This window comes from Xenopus tropicalis, chromosome 5, assembly GCF_000004195.4.
Source record: "Xenopus tropicalis strain Nigerian chromosome 5, UCB_Xtro_10.0, whole genome shotgun sequence".
Classification (NCBI taxonomy): domain Eukaryota; kingdom Metazoa; phylum Chordata; class Amphibia; order Anura; family Pipidae; genus Xenopus; species Xenopus tropicalis.
This window is the reverse complement of record NC_030681.2, coordinates 135,303,606-135,322,151: the sequence shown is the minus strand read 5'-3', so window position 1 is coordinate 135,322,151 and position 18,546 is coordinate 135,303,606.

Sequence of the window (18,546 nt, the reverse complement as noted above, 5' to 3'; positions counted from 1 at the left end):
AAGGCTCATGGGTAAACGGTTGGGGATCCCTGCCATAGGCCATAAGGTTTACTTTCAATGGAACCAGGGATCCTAGCACAATAATCAGCCCCAGATCACCTCCAACAAATTTTACCAGCAATATACATTTGAAGTCCAGACTTTTCCATTACTACCAGATGGAGAAATAACCTTTATCAGCCGAGAAGACGCACTTCCACTGGTCCCGAGTCCAATGGCAGTGACCTTTACACTGCTCCCGATTACAATTAGCAGTGCATATGGTGATTTTGTTTTGTTTACTTCTGATCGTCCATAAAAGCCCCAAATTCTTTTGCTGCTATTGCTTGCAGACACTTTGAAACTCAGCAGCAAGCGTTGGACTAAAGGAATATGTTGATGCTATTTAGATAAAGGAAACTTATTTTCTCCGCTTTCCCGGAAGATCTGCATGTTGGAGGCTGTTATCGCTTGTTTGGATGGGGAAGTGTGTCCTGCTGTATGACCCAAGCTGGTGAATTGTGTTGATGTGTATACTTGGAAGATGTGACCAAGGCCAAACTTAACTCCAGCTTTTACAAATTGATTTTATTAGATTTAGTTTGACCGCTAATAGCTGATCAGATAGCCGATTGTTCACGTTAAAATTATCTTTTTTTTTTTTTTTTTTTTTAAACAAAATTCTATGAAAAAGTTTTGTACAAAAAAGACTAAATTATGTGTATAGCTTAATGAACATTTTCCCCTAACTATCAATAACATTGGGTAGAATCTCTATGCCACTAATGATAGGCTAAGACAATCCATGAGAAACAGAGGCTGCTGAACAGTAACATAAAAATGAAAGTGTTTTAAGAGTTGCAATATAATGCACTGATGCAGTACAGTGGTAAAACTATAGTTTATATATAAGCTGCTCTGTAGCCATGGGGGCAGCCATTCAAGCACAGGATACACAGTTGATATCAGATAAGCTATGCAGACTCCCATTGTATATTACAGGGTTATCTGCTGTTTAACCTGTGCAATTTCTCCTTTTTCGGCTTTGAATGGCTGCCCCTATAGCTATACAGCAGCTTGTTTAGGTAAACTATAGTTAAGTGTCTGAAGCAAAGGCACCAGTTGTACTAGTGCAACAGGACATATATTTTTCATTATTATGTTGGGTTGAAACCCCCAACTTAGTTGGGATCAAGTACAGGTGCTGTTTTATTTTTACAGAGAAAAGGGAATCATTTAACCATTAAATAAACCCAATAGGGCTGTTCTGCCCCCAATAAGGGGTAATTATATCTTAGTTGGGATCAAGTACAGGTACTGTTTTATTATTACAGAGAAAAGGGAATCATTTAACCATTAAATAATCCCAATAGGGCTGTTCTGCCCCCAATAAGGGGTAATTATATCTTAATTGGGATCAAGTACAGGTACTGTTTTATTATTACAGAGAAAAGGGAATCATTTAACCATTAAATAAACCCAATAGGGCTGTTCTGCCCCAATAAGGGGTAATTATATCTCAGTTGGGATCAAGTACAGGTCCTGTTTTATTATTACAGAGAAAAGGGAATCATTTAACCATGAAATAAACCCAATAGGGCTGTTCTTCCCCCAATAAGGGGTAATTATATCTCAGTTGGGATCAAGTACAGGTCCTGTTTTATTATTACAGAGAAAAGGGAATCATTTAACCATGAAATAAACCCAATAGGGCTGTTCTGCCCCCAATAAGGGGTAATTATATCTTAGTTGGGATCAAGTACAGGTACTGTTTTATTATTACAGAGAAAAGGGAATCATTTAACCATTAAATAAACCCAATAGGGCTGTTCTGCCCCCAATAAGGGGTAATTATATCTTAGTTGGGATCAAGTACAGGTACTGTTTTATTATTACAGAGAAAAGGGAATCATTTAACCATTAAATAAACCCAATAGGGCTGTTCTGCCCCCAATAAGGGGTAATTATATCTTAGTTGGGATCAAGTACAGGTACTGTTTTATTATTACAGAGAAAAGGGAATCATTTTTAGAACTTAGAATTATGGCAGATGGCCTTTCCATAATTTGGAACTTTCTGGATAACAGGTTTCCGGACAAGGGATCCCATACCTGTGTCTGTCTGTCCCTTTCCCTTCTCTGCACTGCTGGTTCTGACTCCTGATACAACTCCACAATATCCATTCATTCCTCATTCTCACTGGGTTTATAGGTATGTGTAACTGTCACTGTGTCTGTCCCTTTCCCTTCTCTGCACTGCTGGTTCTGACTCCTGATACAACTCCCCAATATCCATTCATTCCTCATTCTTACTGGGTTTATAGTTATGTGTAACTGTCACTGTGTCTGTCTGTCCCTTTCCCTTCTCTGCACTGCTGGTTCTGACTCCTGATACAACTCCCCAATATCCATTCATTCCTCATTCTCACTGGGTTTATAGTTATGTGTAACTGTCACTGTGTCTGTCTGTCCCTTTCCCTTCCCTGCACTGCTGGTTCTGACTCCTGATACAACTCCCCAATATCCATTCATTCCTCATTCCCACTGGGTTTATAGTTATGTGTAGCTGTCACTGTGTCTGTCCCTTTCCCTTCTCTGCACTGCTGGTTCTGACTCCTGATACAACTCCCCAATATCCATCAGATTAAATCCTGCCTGCTCATTGCTCAGGCTTCATCCCCGTGCAAGTGGTGCAAGTGTACAAGGACAGCACAGGGGAAGGGGAAAGTGAAGAGGGAAGAACAGCAAAAGCGAAGCTGCACAATGCTGCTGTTATATGCTGAATGTTGACTTTATACAATGTCTGACAAACTGGAAGCCTCACTTTGTCCCTGTTTGGGAATACTGAATTTCCTTGTTTTTTTCCCCCTTGATTTCTGCAGTGAGATTTGGGCATGCTTCCTGGCCTTGGAAAGTAACATTGGAGCTAGTATACTGAAAGTGGGAAAATGGAGATACACAGCATTCAAGGAGGGGTATGAAGGGAAGGAGACGGCACTTCTTGTGGATAGATACAAATTTATGGACATGTACCCCTGCTCCACAAGTGAACTGAAAGCTTTGGGATACAAGGTATGTCGGGATCAGGGTTTGTACCTGCATATAGCTATCCCGCCCTTTCTCCATCATGGGAATGATGTTAAATTCATATATTAACGTTGTGCTTAGGCTTATGTGTGGACTCTAGTATATGTGCCAGCAGCTGCTGTCCTTTACCGCTCCCATGCCTTTATACCTAGCAGAGACACATTTATTTCTTTCACTCCCTTCACGTTTGCTTCTCTTTTTCAAGATTCTCAGGCAACAGCAAACTGCTGCTTGATTAAATAATAAAGGAACAGATATGGCTGGTTGCTATTGGCGGCTTGCAGTATTGTTAATTAGCACAAGAAAATGTGTCTTTGCCTCACTCCTAACTTATTGCCAGTAATGTCTCATTCTTATTTCTAGGATGTACCGAGAACCAAACTGGCAGCACTAATCCCAGACCCTGTGGTAGCTCCATCCATAGCCCCTTCGCTGAAGGATGATGTTGACCGAAAACCAGAGTATCCAAAACCTGACACGTTCAGATGATCCCTTTCCAGCAGCGACATTTAGCTCGTAAGCCTTTGTAAAGCAAACTGATTACTTCAACTAGGAAAGTCTTTTGAGCACTTTTATTTGCTGACCAATTGTCACTTTAATAATCGCACTGCCATTGGTCACTTTAGTAATCGCACCCCCTTTCCTCTTTATAGGGCTGCATAGAAATAACCTGCAGATATATTCCTGTGACTAAAGGAAAATGTCCTTTACTATCAAAAACTGGTTTTGTTAAATGTGCATGAAAACCAAAGGCGACTGCATAATTTCAAGAGCTGATAGTGTTGGCTTGCAGAACAGCCGCGTGTAATAACCACCAAAAACAATATTTTTCTGTCCTGTAGCACCTGGACTCCATCCTGTTCCTGGCGGAGTATTTCCTCCAGCTGCAGTGATCTTAATGAAGCTGCTTCCTACCCCTATTTGCTTCCAGGTTAATGTGTAATTTTGCTTTTTTTTGACAATGTGGGGTTGTTACCTTTGCTTTGACAGCCAGGAGAGGGCCGCAATGAGAGATGGGCCACAGAGGATACGTTCTTCTCTAGCTGTTGGTGGCCCATCAGTACTGGGACCATGGCTTCCCTCAGCAATCATGTGGCCCCATTCATAGTTACATAGTTACATAGTTACATAGGGTTGAAAAAAGACCATTGTCCATCAAGTTCAACCCATCCGAGTAAACCCAGCACACAACCTATACTAACCAATCTATACACTCACATACATAAACTATATATATACAACCAGTAATACTAACTGTAGATATTAGTATCACAATAGCCTTGGATATTCTGCTTGTTCAAAAACTCATCCAGGCCCCTCTTAAAGGCATTAACAGAGTCTGCCATTACCACATCACTAGGAAGGGCATTCCACAGCCTCACTGCCCTCACCGTGAAAAACCACCTACGCTGCTTCAAATGGAAGCTCTGTTCCTCTAATCTATAGGGGTGACCTCTGGTGCGCTGATTGTTTTTATGGGAAAAAAGAACATCCCCCAACTGCCTATTATCCTCTCTAATGTACTTGTACAGAGTAATCATGTCCCCTCGCAAGCGCCTCTTTTCCAGAGAAAACAACCCCAACCTCGACAGTCTAACCTCATAGCTTAAATCTTCCATCCCCTTTACCAGTTTAGTTGCACGTCTCTGCACTCTCTCCAGCTCATTAATATCCTTCTTAAGGACTGGAGCCCAAAACTGCACTGCATACTCAAGGTGAGGCCTTACCAGGGACCTATAAAGCGGCAAAAATATGTTCTCATCCCTTGAGTCAATGCCCTTTTTTATACAAGACAGCACTTTATTTGCTGTAGTAGCCACAGAATGACACTGCCTGGAATTAGACAACTTGTGATCTGCAAAAACCCCTAGATCCTTCTCCATTAAGGATGCCCCCAACACACTACCATTCAGTAGATAGTTTGCGTTTATATTATTCCTACCAAAGTGCATAACTTTGCACTTGTCAACATTGAACCTCATTTTCCAGTTTGCTGCCCAGTTTTCCAATTTTGTCAAATCGCTCTGCAAAGCGGCAGCATCCTGCATGGAACTTATAGTTTTGCACAATTTAGTGTCATCAGCAAAAATAGAAACAGTACTCTCTATGCCCACCTCCAGGTCATTAATAAACAAGTTAAAAAGCAAAGGACCAAGGACTGACCCCTGCGGTACTCCACTAACCACACTGGCCCAATTCTACTAAGTAAATAGGACCATCCCCACAAAGGGGGCCCAACTATCAACCCATTGGTCACCAGCGGCCCTTGGACCCTGCTAGCAAGAATAATGGGGCCCCAGAAAACATAAAGTGACCTGCAGACGGAAGCATGGTCATACCTCCTGATCCACCCCAGTCACCCATTATACAACAATATGCCCAGTTGATGTCCAGGCAACCAATCAAGCCTCATTTTATAAAAGGGGTTTTTACTGTAATATTTAGCTAAACATTTGCATTTTTAGGCCAATCATTCTGAGCACTGTTGGTTGGGATTATGAATAAAAAGTGCTGAGTTTCAGTCTTTCATCTCTTTAGCCCCAAATTACACACCTGCCACCTTACCAATGAGATTGTGCTATACAATAGCATTGTACAACTATTTAGCAGCCCATTGTTACAAAGGAGAGACCATATAACGTCCATAGTGATTCTTAAGGGTGCTGAGCTTAGTTTGCTTGCAGACCTGATTGGTTTACCAGCCAACGCAGGAAACAGGCCCAATTACCTTTCCAACCAATGACACTTTTGCATTCAAAAATGGTGCCTAACAAATTGCCCCCCACCCTTTTATCCATTAATGCAATACCACTAACAGCCTCCAGACTCTACATTAAAATTTATGGGGTGACTGCTAATGATGGAAAGCCAATGCAGACCAAGGGCATGACCCCCTCCCACATAAATGCTAGTTTATAGCATTTATGTGTATATGTTAATAAAATAATTTTGATTTTACTATACACCTGATTGATAGCTACTTTTTCTGGGTTCTTTTTCCTAGGCCCAAAGGGTTCTATTGGCAGAGACATGTTTATGGGTCTGTTTCTCCTAGGCCCAAAGGGTTCTATTGGCAGAGACATGTTTATGGGTCTTTTTCTCCTAGGCCCAAAGGGTTCTATTGGCAGAGACATATTTATGGGTCTGTTTCTCCTAGGCCCAAAGGGTTCTATTGGCAGAGACATGTTTATGGGTCTTTTTCTCCTAGGCCCAAGGGGTTCTATTGGTAGAGACATGTTTATGGGTCTGTTTCTCCAGGGCCCAAAGGGTTCTATTGGCAGAGACATGTTTATGGGTCTGTTTCTCCTAGGCACAAAGGGTTCTATTGGCAGAGACATGTTTATGGGTCTTTTTCTCCTAGGCCCAAGGGGTTTTATTGGTAGAGACATGTTTATGGGTCTGTTTCTCCTAGGCACAAAGGGTTCTATTGGCAGACACATGTTTAGGGGTCTGTTTCTCCAAGGCCCAAAGATCACTAATGGCAGAGACATATTTATAGGATGGTCCTTGAGTCCAAAATGTACTAAGGGTATTAACTGAATAATAAGTCTGTTCCTCTTAAACCCATATATATATATATGCACTATCTATCATTTTATGTGAATTTTAAATAAGTGTTGAGTTGAAATTACCCTTCAAGGCTTTGGCCACTGACCAAAGCTCTGAGCTCAGTGACGGTCACTGGGTCTGGGTTCAAACATGGCTTATTCCCTGTTTACATTTCTTCACCTTAGGATCTCTCCTCACCCATTTCTCCGACCCCTGCCCCCTGATTCCACCTTCTCTTTTTGGTTACCCTTTTCCCTTGCACCACAGGTCTCCACCCTCTGTAAACTTCCCTGGCAATACTATAAAAATGCAAAACACCATTCAAATATGTATTAAAATATTTATTTATAATTTAAATATGATTTAAGTTGTGCATTTTAGTTTATGTTCATTTACTTTATGTTTCAGTGTAGCTGGAAGGTTCCTATTTAATAGTTGATACAGAGGAAGGCGAAAAACCCCCATCTGAAGCCGGAGCCAATTTGCCTCAGAGGGGAAAAAAATTCCTTCCTGACTCCCAAAGGGCAATCGGACAAGTCCCTGGATCAACTTCTACTAAGAGTTTATGTCAGTGTCCCTGTATTTTTACCTTGCTAAAATGCATGTAACCCTTTGTTAAAGCTATCTAATGTATGGGCAGTATTTTTAGTGGATTATGAAGGGAGAAGCCTCTATAGGGTCCTGTAAGGGGGTGTTGGAGCTGTGCTTGTCTGAAATGTAAATGTTGGAGGCTAAGACTGACGGCGGTGGGTGCACTGTTTGAGCTGAGGTTAGTGAAACTGCAAATACTGTATGATGTATTTGTATGGTGGTCTGTTGGTAGAGGAGCAGCAGGAAAAGAAAGAAGGGCTGGTGGTGGAGCCAAAGAAAGAAATGGAGAATGAGAGCTACAAAGTGAGGTGCCACTGCTGGAATTGGGCTCTCTAAAAGCAGGAATCCAACTGGTGGAGCTGCACATATTAAAACTGGATCCCACTATTGGAATGTAAATTCTGTGCTGGTGTAGATGTTGGAGAAAAAGGGCCACTGGTGGAACTGTGGCTGAAAGAGAGATAGAGATGGTGGGTGGAGGTTGTGTATAGAGTGTTACATACACTGCTGGGGGTGTAGCTGTAATTGTGAGAGGAGACGCCACTGGTGGAGTTATGGGTGTCTGAAAAGCGGATTCTCCTGGAGCTTCAGATGGAGGCACAGGCTCTGCTGGTGGAGCTGTAAAATAGAATGAAAACCAATAAGTAATGTGTCATTATGAATATTCATTAAGAACAACGGCATTACAAAGGATTTTATGCTCACACTGAATTCTCCTTTGCATTGGGCAACAGTACAAGGGGTGCAGGCAGGAAAATTATAATATAGATTCACATGTATGTCTAAGCCTAAGTGTCTTATTTTAAATGTGTATACAATTAGCATTTACATTAATTATAGAGTGTCCATTAGAACTATATACTGTAAAAAGTGTTGGCCTAAGGCTCTGTAGGCCCAATGTATAGGGATATTTGATAGAGACCGTACCTTTCCCTGAGGGTGTTTCTCCTAGGATGTTATTGCGAAGACTCATCCTGGGCTTTAGATGTTATTGGCCACAGGATCAATAACAAGGAAAGCCCTCCAGTGCCATTTTCTGAGCCGCTGTTTCTTCTGCCGAGATCTTGTATGCACGGAAAGCACAGGCACAAGCGTGGAAGGCACAAGCGCAGAAGGCACAGGCACAAGCGTGGAAGGCACAGGCACAAGCGTGGAAGGCACAGGCACAAGCGTGGAAGGCACAAGCGCAGAAGGCACAAGCGCGACGCAGCTGTTTCCTGGCCCAGAGAGCTGCTTCCCTCACTCCTGTATAGATAAAAAAAAATCAGAGCTGAAATTAAATTCCTATTTTTTCCTATTCTAAATTGTCTTAGAATCCCATTGTCACTATTATACTAAAATGTAAGGTGGTGTAGCCCTCAAAATATGTTCATTATCCCTAACGCCACTATAATAAGCCCAACAGCTTCTCAGTTTAGTGTTCATGATGGTGCAGTCGTACCAGATACAATGGATCCCCTCACCTCTCTTGGCCGGCCGCCTCTGCTGAGCCTGAAGGTGTTTCCGAATCTCAGCCCTGATGATCTTCTTGGGCGGCAGTCCAGCAATGAAGGGGTGATGCAGGAGTTCCTTGGTGCTCCATCGCTCCGCAGGATCCTTCTTCAGACACAACTCCAAGAAGGAATGGAATTGTTGTGACCTGGAAAAAAAGAAAAAAGGGCTTTTAGCATTATTTGGTGAAAATAGAGCCCATTTCATTCAGTTCAGCTCTGAGCTGTGGGAGCATCTAGTGACACGAGCTGGGAAGGACTCACCAGGTGTTGGCTTGAAGCTTCGGTGGTTGGCTCTCGATTATGATGTCCTCCACCGGGTATTGGTCGTAGTATGCTGAAAGACAAAAACGCATATATCAGATCCATCCATGTCTGTATACTGTCTATTTATTGCAACTAAAGAAAAAAGTTGGTTTTTTTTTTGCTGAAAATAGCAAAATAGCAAAAAATAGCAAGTCCCAGTTCTTCCCATTCTGCTACAGAATATCTGCTTCTCAAAGTATAGAATAAATATCCACAAATCGTTGAGATTTACTTACGTGGCTTTCCCTCGGCCATTTCTATGGCAGTTATTCCCAGCGACCAGATGTCACACTGGAAAAGAGACACCAAAGAGCATTAGAAGGAGAGAACTGGGTTAGTGGGTGATTCAGTTGTTACTGGGGTGGTTCTTCCATCAGTGCCTGCATACAATGAATGGAAAATATAGAATCTATTAGAACTGGGCCACTTAGCACCAGGCCCAGACCGGCAATCTGTGGGTTCTGACAAATACCAGAGGGGCTGCTGTAAGATGCCATAGACAGTCACTATTTATTGGGCTGCTGGGGGGCTGTTTGGGCCCCTGTGCACTTGGAATACCAGGGCCTATTGTGAATCCCCGTCCGGGCCTGCTTAGCACTGATGGAAGAAATGGCCCCAATTGCTTTATGTTTAGTTCCCTTGTAACCTGAACTGCCCCTAACTGAATGCAGCACCCATTTGTGTAGAGAGGATGGGAGAGGCTGAAGTAAAATGCCATCGGCTCCTCCCACTGCTTTTATGTCCCATTAACATTGATAGGTAAATGCACCCTGTTGTGCCAAGTATTATAAGTACAACTCACTTTGGTGTCGTACTCTGGTTCCTCGCCGTTCCTCCTAAAGGTCTCGGGTGCCATCCAGTGTGCAGTCCCGTCAGGCTCCTTACACATTCCAGTCTGTGGGTCCAGGTCCCAGCAGAGTCCAAAGTCGACTGAAACACCAGATTATATTTATCAATGAAAAATTACTTTTTAAATACAATACAATAAAAACCTGAATTATTAAGTTTTACTCACTCAACTTCACTCTCCCCTCCTTTGTCAGCATGATGTTCGGGCTCTTGATGTCCCTATGTATGGCCCGGTGCTGGTGGATGTGGTGGAGCCCCTGGGGGGATTGAGATGTAGGTTATAAGAATATAACAGACATAAGTCTAAATATTCCCAAGAGTGTAACACATTTTAGCAGAATGATGATCTATAATAAATATATATATACATATATAATGCAAAATCATAGATGAGTCCATAAGGGGTTATTCTGGCCTTACCTTTAATACTTCCCTGCAGATGTAGCCAATCCAGGGCTCCTTCAGGGATTGGTTGTTGCTCTTGATGAGGTCGTGGACGGAGCCACCCTCACAGAGCTCAAGAACAATCTGCAATAGAAAAAATGGTGTCAGACCAGGGATTATATTTCCTCCAATGGAGATCTCTTTGGCAAAAGAGGGAGGAACAAGAAACAGCAAATAATTCCTTACTTCCAGAAGATCCGATTTGTCCTCCTCTAGTGAAGCCCGGTAATAGGCTCCGTGGAAAGCAGCGATGTTCTTGTGGCCGCCAAACTGCCGGAGGAACTTCAGCTCCCTGCGCACCGACTCCTCATCCTGGGGTGGAATAATAGAAACCCTTTAGCTCAAATAGGCAACCCCACCAATAGGAATGATATTGAGAATGGAACTAGAAAGATTCCCTACCCAGCTGATGTTCCCCATCTTCACGGCCACCACTCCTCTGCGATGGTGGAGACCCTGTAACACAGACACAAAGCTGTCACTTACATTCAGGTAGGAAAGAAAGGGCCCCATGTGGCCCCAAAACAGCAGTCTGATATGTCTGCCTAAAGCAGCCCAATGTATGATGAGCCGGTGTCAGCGAATGGGATCCTGGACACAGCAGGGGCAGCACTTTCATCCCTCTAGGAATTTGCTGGGGCCCTTACCTTATAAACGGCTCCACTGCCGCCCTCTCCGAGGAGCACACCCTTGGTCAGCCGACCATCAGGAGGCTGGAAAATAGAATAAAAGGGGGATTTTATTAATAACATAATATTCCCCAGGGTACAAAACCTGCAGCCCCTACAGCAGTAGCAGTGAGTGGGGCACAGTTTTACCCTTTTTTCTACTCACCTTATAAATCTCGGAGAGGGGTCTGGATCCTGCCTCTCGCTGAGGGAAAAGAGAAAGATTCTGTTACATTCTATACTCTGTACATCCAGACCCTTCATTCAAATGGAACCGTAGCAGCTCCCTTACCTTCCTCCAGGGGGCGCAGGATGGCATTGCGCCCCGGTCTTCTTGCTCTTAAAAGAGCAGTTGGGTATAAAAAAAAGAGATATCAGCAGACGTCAGCAGATGTTATTTCCTAAGAAACGTCAAAAATGAGTTGGGAACTCGCTGAATATCTCAAAAATCACAAAAAAATCTCTCCAAAAATGCCACAAAGTCGCTCTGAGTCGCTCGGAATAGCTAAGAATCGCTCAAAATCGCTCGGAAATTTCACTTTATGGGGAGAGGGAAAAAAGAGACTGTGAGCTCACATGCGCCAACCCTCTTTGCTACACACTGCCTTATACAGGTATAGGACCCATTATCCAGAATGCTTGGGACCAAGGGTATTCCAGATAAGGGGTCTTTCCGTAATTTGAATCTCCGTACCTTAAGTCTACTAAAAAATCAACAAAACGTTAATTAAACCCAATAGGATTGTTTTGCATCCAATAAGGATTACAAGGTACTGTTTTATTACTACAGAGAAAAAGGAAATCAGTTTTAAAATTCTAAATTATTTGAGTAAAATGGAGTCTATGGGTGACAGGCTTTCCGTAATTCAGAGCTTTCTGGATAACGGGTTTCCGGATAAGGGATCCCATACCTGTATAAGTATTCACACCCTCAACCAGTTCTCCCATTTTACAAACAGACCCTAAATGAATATGTCAAAATTGTGAAATGAGATTTTTCTCAGGTTAGCATCCTAACAAAATCTGTGCAATAACAGCATATAAGGTGAAGTTCCCCTTGAAATGAGAGTAAACAGGTTGTATTTGGCCCCATCCCTCCTCCCTTCTATTATAACATGAGGCACCATAGTTTGGAGATCTGATGGGGATGCTGGGAACTGTAGTTCAGCAACAGCTGGAGGCCACGGGTTGGGGAACTGACACTGTTATACTCCAATGCGCTCCTGTCATGCCTGGCATTATACATGGCACCCCAGGAGCGGAAAATGGGGGACTCCTACCTGTGTTTCTAGGGAACCAATGGCCGGGCCTATAAACTGATGGCGGATAGTGAGGGGACCTGCTGATCTGTTCCCATCTAAATCTCACCTGTCTGTAAAATAATATCTGATCATTTGCCCCTTTAAATCCCCCCAGCTGTTAGGGTTTCCCATGAGAATGGGCACAGATAAAGCAGTCCATGTGATGCCATCATTACTAGCAAGAGATACTGAGAGCCTGACTGTTAAACAGAATGTACCAATACATGGGCCGGGGGTATCAATCTGCACATAGGGGGAGTAGCAAGAATGGCAGCTCCCAAATAGAGGGGATCCCATAGAAAGCGAGGGGAGGGTTACAGGCACTTATTTGGATTTTATGAAATATAAAGGCCAATGGGTTGGGAATGATGGGGCTGCTTAACTGTATCCCCTGTGTGAGTGTCTGTATGGTACAGATTAGCTGTATGGGTTACAGCCAATCACAGTACCCAACTGTAATTGGCTGCTGGATCACCTCACTAAATGGTACTAAGGTAAATGGAACACTGACAACCAGATGACAAGGGACACAGACTGCAGATCTGATAGAGGATGCTGGGACATGTAGGCCAGTGACAGTTATAGGACTACAGGCTGCAGCTCTGATAGGGGATGCTGGGACACGTAGGCCAGTGACAGTTATAGGACTACAGACTGCAGCTCTGATAGGGGATGCTGGGACACGTAGGCCAGTGACAGTTATAGGACTACAGACTGCAGCTCTGATAGGGGATGCTGGGACATGTAGGCCAGTGACAGTTATAGGACTACAGGCTGCAGCTCTGATAGGGGATGCTGGGACACGTAGGCCAGTGACAGTTATAGGACTACAGACTGCAGCTCTGATAGGGGATGCTGGGACACGTAGGCCAGTGACAGTTATAGGACTACAGACTGCAGCTCTGATAGGGGATGCTGGGACACGTAGGCCAGTGACAGTTATAGGACTACAGACTGCAGCTCTGATAGGGGATGCTGGGACACGTAGGCTAGTGACATAGGACTACAGGCTGCAGCTCTGATAGGGGATGCTGGGACACGTAGGCCAGTTACAGTTATAGGACTACAGACTGCAGCTCTGATAGGGGATGCTGGGACACGTAGGCTAGTGACATAGGACTACAGACTGCAGCTCTGATAGGGGATGCTGGGACACGTAGGCCAGTTACAGTTATAGGACTACAGACTGCAGCTCTGATAGGGGATGCTGGGACACGTAGGCTAGTGACATAGGACTACAGGCTGCAGCTCTGATAGGGGATGCTGGGACACGTAGGCCAGTTACAGTTATAGGACTACAGGCTGCAGGTCTGATAGGGGATCCTGCGACACGTAGGCCAGTGACAGTTATAGGACTACAGGCTGCAGCTCTGATAGGGGATGCTGGGACACGTAGGCCAGTGACAGTTATAGGACTACAGGCTGCAGATCTGATAGGGGATGCTGGGACACGTAGGCCAGTGACAGTTATAGGACTACAGACTGCAGCTCTGATAGGGGATGCTGGGACACATAGGCCAGTGACAGTTATAGGACTACAGACTGCAGCTCTGATAGGGGATGCTGGGACACGTAGGCTAGTGACATAGGACTACAGGCTGCAGCTCTGATAGGGGATGCTGGGACACGTAGGCCAGTGACAGTCATAGGACTATAGACTGCAGCTCTGATAGGGGATGCTGGGACACGTAGGCCAGTGACAGTCATAGGACTACAGACTGCAGCTCTGATAGGGGATGCTGGGACACGTAGGCCAGTGGCATAGGACTACAGGCTGCAGCTCTGATAGGGGATGCTGGGACACGTAGGCCAGTGACAGTTTTAGGACTACAGACTGCAGCTCTGATAGGCGATGCTGGGACACGTAGGCCAGTGACAGTTATAGGACTACAGGCTGCAGCTCTGATAGGGGATGCTGGGACACATAGGCCAGTGACAGTTATAGGACTACAGGCTGCAGATCTGATAGAGGATGCTGGGACACGTAGGCCAGTGACAGTTATAGGACTACAGGCTGCAGCTCTGATAGGGAATGCTAGGACACGTAGGCTAGTGACATAGGACTACAGGCTGCAGCTCTGATAGGGGATGCTGGGACACGTAGGCCAGTGACAGTTATAGGACTACAGGCTGCAGCTCTGATAGGGGATGCTGGGACATGTAGGCCAGTGACAGTTATAGGACTACAGACTGCAGCTCTGATAGGGGATGCTGGGACACGTAGGCCAGTGACAGTTATAGGATTACAGGCTGCAGCTCAGATAGGGGATGCTGGGACACGTAGGCCAGTGACATAGGACAACAGACTGCAGCTCTGATAGGGGATGCTGGGACATGTAGGCCAGTGACATAGGACAACAGGCTGCAGCTCTGATAGGGGATGCTGGGACACATAGGCCAGTGACATAGGACTACAGGCTGCAGCTCTGATAGTGGATGCTGGGACACGTAGGCCAGTGACAGTTATAGGACTACAGACTGCAGCTCTGATAGGGGATGCTGGGACACATAGGCTAGTGACATAGGACTACAGGCTGCAGCTCTGATAGGGGATGCTGGGACACGTAGGCCAGTGACAGTTATAGGACTACAGACTGCAGCTCTGATAGGGGATGCTGGGACACATAGGCTAGTGACATAGGACTACAGGCTGCAGCTCTGATGGGGATGCTGGGACATGTAGGCCAGTGACAGTTATAGGACTACAGACTGCAGCTCTGATAGGGGATGCTGGGACACGTAGGCCAGTGACAGTTATAGGACTACAGACTGCAGCTCTGATAGGGGATGCTGGGACACGTAGGCCAGGGACAGTTATAGGACTACAGACTGCAGCTCTGATAGGGGATGCTGGGACACGTAGGCCAGTGACAGTTATAGGACTACAGGCTGCAGATCTGATAGAGGATGCTGGGACACGTAGGCCAGTGACAGTTATAGGACTACAGACTGCAGCTCTGATAGGGAATGCTGGGACACGTAGGCTAGTGACATAGGACTACAGGCTGCAGCTCTGATAGGGGATGCTGGGACACGTAGGCCAGTGACAGTTATAGGACTACAAGCTGCAGATCTGATAGGGGATGCTGGGACATGTAGGCCAGTGACAGTTATAGGACTACAGGCTGCAGCTCTGATAGGGGATGCTGGGACACGTAGGCTAGTGACATAGGACTACAGGCTGCAGCTCTGATAGGGGATGCTGGGACACGTAGGCCAGTGACAGTTATAGGACTACAGACTGCAGCTCTGATAGGGGATGCTGGGACACGTAGGCCAGTGACAGTTATAGGACTACAGACTGCAGCTCTGATAGGGGATGCTGGGACACGTAGGCCAGTGACAGTTATAGGACTACAGGCTGCAGATCTGGTAGAGGATGCTGGGACACGTAGGCCAGTGACAGTTATAGGACTACAGACTGCAGCTCTGATAGGGAATGCTGGGACACGTAGGCTAGTGACATAGGACTACAGGCTGCAGCTCTGATAGGGGATGCTGGGACACGTAGGCCAGTGACAGTTATAGGACTACAGGCTGCAGCTCTGATAGGGGATGCTGGGACACGTAGGCCAGTGACAGTTATAGGACTACAGGCTGCAGCTCTGATAGGGGATGCTGGGACACGTAGGCCAGTGACAGTTATAGGACTACAGGCTGCAGCTCTGATAGGGGATGCTGGGACACGTAGGCCAGTGACAGTTATAGGACTACAGACTGCAGCTCTGATAGGGGATGCTGGGACACGTAGGCTAGTGACATAGGACTACAGGCTGCAGCTCTGATAGGGGATGCTGGGACACGTAGGCCAGTGACAGTTATAGGACTACAGACTGCAGCTCTGATAGGGGATGCTGGGACACGTAGGCCAGTGACAGTTATAGGACTACAGACTGCAGCTCTGATAGGGGATGCTGGGACACGTAGGCCAGTGACAGTTATAGGACTACAGGCTGCAGCTCTGATAGGGGATTCTGGGACACGTAGGCCAGTGACAGTTATAGGACTACAGACTGCAGCTCTGATAGGGGATTCTGGGACACATAGGCCAGTGACAGTTATAGGACTACAGCCTGCAGCTCTGATAGGGGATGCTGGGACACGTAGGCCAGTGACAGTTATAGGACTACAGCCTGCAGCTCTGATAGGGGATGCTGGGACACGTAGGCCAGTGACAGTTATAGGACTACAGGCTGCAGCTCTGATAGGGGATGCTGGGACACGTAGGCCAGTGACAGTTATAGGACTACAGGCTGCAGCTCTGATAGGGGATGCTGGGACACGTAGGCCAGTGACAGTTATAGGACTACAGGCTGCAGCTCTGATAGGGGATGCTGAGGAAAGCAATGGCTGCCTGTCAGTAACTGTCACCAGCCTCAGGCAGCCCATTAGCAGCTGGGAAGTGGCAATTTTTTCCATAAAAAGCTTTTAGATAAGGCAATTTTATAAATAAAGTGAGATACAGAGAGAAATAGGAATATTAATTAGAGCATTAGAAGAAAAACCTAAACACCAAGTGCCCAACTGTCACCCAGAGCGACCGTTAGTCGATGGGACAAATGGGACATTTCAGACTTTTCCCCAATAAGTTTTAAACTTACACTTTATAAAATACATATAAAAATCCAGGGAAATGTGAATATTAATATTAGAAGATGAATCTGAACCCCAAATATTATGTGTTACTTGTATTTATCCAGAGACGTTCGTAGTCTCCCTGCTCCCCAACCCCAACTCTCCCATAATCACATTTTATATTTATCAAAATGACAGAATATGTGCAAAACCAACGCCAATATCCCAGGCGCCCCCTAGTGGTGCGATTACATAGCGATTTGATGCATTTATGCCACTATTTTCCTATAAATGCCCCCCAGTGCCCCCAGCGCTCCACTTACCTCTGATCCCAGAAATGAAGTGATAAAACCGTTATTATAACTGACAGTTGGCCGTGCGGCCAGTCATGTGATTTCTTATTGTGTTGGGCTGAAACCCCGCAGACTGTTCTGCCACTTTGGCTTATTCTTCCGCTTCTTATTCTTAGCGCCCCCCATTTTCTAAACGCTACTCCTCCTACAGTTTTAGGGGTACAGCACCCAAACTCCCCACACATCTTCGCCCTATAGCGGAGCAGGTTGCTTGTGCTTTTCTAAGCAATCCCGCCCCCCCGTCTTTTTGTGGCGCCGCTCCGAACCCCCCAATTTTCCCATTGACTTTGACAGGGAAGATTTTCAAACTGCTGCCGCTCTTACAGCTTTGAAGCTACAGCCCCCAAACTTGAATAACATAATCATGGGGTCACCCCGAATGAAGCAGCAACATTTGTTGGATGACCCCAAAGTGGGAGGGGCCAACAACAGCCAATCAAATTTTAATCATTGACTTTAATGGTGAAATTGAAACTGCTGCCAATCTTACAGCTTTGAGGCGACACTCCCCAAACTTGAATCACACAGTCATGGGGTCAGCCTGAATGAAAATAGGATGATTATTGGATGCCCAAAAGTGGGCGGAGCTGTGAACCACCAATCAGATTTTACCTATTGATTTGGCAGAAATCCAACCTGCTGCCATTCTCACAGTAATAACACCGGGGTCCCCAAACTTTTTACACTTGGTCACTAGGGGACTGCAATTTAAGTTTTGAAAAGTGGGCGGAGCCACCAACAACCAATCAAATTTCACCTATTGATTTTTATTGGTTTGATGCCAGATTTTCCAAACTTTGCAGTCACTGGGTGACTACGCATTCAGGTTATTTAAAAAAAAAAAAATTCAAAGTGGGAGGGGCGAACAACAGCCAATCATATTGTACCCATTGACTTTTATGGGGAAATTGAAACTGCTGCCAATCTTACAGCTTTGAGGCGACACTCCCCAAACTTGAATCACACCGTCATTGGCTCAGCCTGAATGAAAATATGATGATTGTTGGATGCCCAAAAGTGGGCGGAGATGTGAACAGCCAATCAGATTTTACCTATTGACTTGGCAAAAATCCAACCTGCTGCCATTCTCACAGTAATAACACCAGGGTCCCCAAACTTTGCAGAGTTAGGCACCAGGTAACTGTGGTTCAAGGTAAGAAAAAGTGGGCGGAGCCACCAACAGCCAATCAGAGTTTACCTATTGACTTTCAATGGGGAAATTCAACCTGCTGCCATTCTCACAGTATTAACCCCAGGGTCCCCAAATTTTTCACAGTTGGTCATTAGAGGACTACAGTTTTAGTTTTGAAAAAGTAGGCGGGGCCACCAACAGCCAATCAGATTTCACCTATTGA